At 37.6% G+C, this 1,189-nt stretch overlaps 1 non-coding gene across 1 annotated transcript; it reads right to left on the reverse strand.

The window, feature by feature from the left end:
• Nucleotides 1-783: 783 nt before the first annotated feature.
• On the reverse strand, nt 784-890 carry LOC115031695 (U6 spliceosomal RNA). Its single transcript, XR_003837354.2, has one exon. It is a non-coding gene; the product is annotated as a U6 spliceosomal RNA (small nuclear RNA).
• Nucleotides 891-1,189: the final 299 nt, after the last annotated feature.

The raw sequence follows: 1,189 nt of genomic DNA on the forward strand, positions 1-1,189 counted from the left end.
GATTCTGCCAGAAGATCTTTTATTGTTGAGAATATTTTTCCCTATCCTGGGTTATTTCTTTAGTCCAGATGAATTTGCAAATTGCTCTTTCTAACTCTATGAAGAACTCAGTTGTAATTTTGATTGGAATTGCATTGAATCTGTAGATTGCTTTCCGCAAGATGGCCGTTTTTACTATATTAATCCTGCCAATCTATGAGCATGGGAGATCTTTCCATCTTCTGAGATCTTCGATTTCTTTCTTCAGAGACTTGAACTTCTTGTCATATAGATCTTTTATTTGCTTGTTAAAGTCACACCAAGGTATTTTATATTATTTGTGACTATTGTGAAGGGTGTTGTTTCCCTAATTTCTTTCTCAGCCTGCTTATCCTTTGAGTAAAGGAAGGCCATTGATTTCTTTGAGATAATTTTATATCCAGTCACTTTGCTGAAGTTGTTTATCAGGTTTAGGAGTTCTCTGGTGGAATTTTTGGGGGTCACTTAAGTATACTATAATATCACCTGCAAATAATGATATTTTGACTTCTTCCTTTCCAATTTGTATCCCTTTGACCCCCTTTTGTTGTCTAATTGCCCTAGCTAGAACTTCGAGTACTATATTTAATAGGTAGGGAGAGAGTGGGAAGCCTTGTCTAGTCCCTAATTTTAGTGGGATTGCTTCAAGTTTCTCTCCATTTAGTTTGATGTTGGCTACTGGTTTGCTGTATATTGCTTTTACTATGTTTAGGTATGGATCTTGAATTCTTGATCTTTCCAAGACTTTTATCATGAAAGGGTGTTAAAAATATGGAACGCTTCATGAATTTGTGTGTCATCTTTGTGCAGGGGCCATGCTAATTTTCTCTGTATTGTTCCAATTTTAGTCTATGTGCTCCCGAAGCAAGCAGCCCAGACTTTCTATATAGGCATTTAGAACTATAAGCTGTCCTCTGCATCCACTGTATCTTGTATGTTTTAATATGCTGTGTTTTCATTTCATTCTATTATAGGCTTTTTCTTTATTTCGTTCTTTCTTCAGTGACCCACTTATTATTGCGATGGTTTGTATATGCTTGGCCCAGGGAGTGGCACTATTAGGAGGTGTGACCGTGTTGGAGTAGGCATGTCACTGTGGGTGTAGACTTTAAGACCTTCATCCTAGCTTCCTGGAAGCCAGTAGTCTGCTAGCAGCCTTCAGATGAAGACG

This window comes from Mus caroli, unplaced genomic scaffold, assembly GCF_978045245.1.
Source record: "Mus caroli unplaced genomic scaffold, Mus_caroli_1 scaffold_8, whole genome shotgun sequence".
Lineage (NCBI taxonomy): Eukaryota > Metazoa > Chordata > Mammalia > Rodentia > Muridae > Mus > Mus caroli.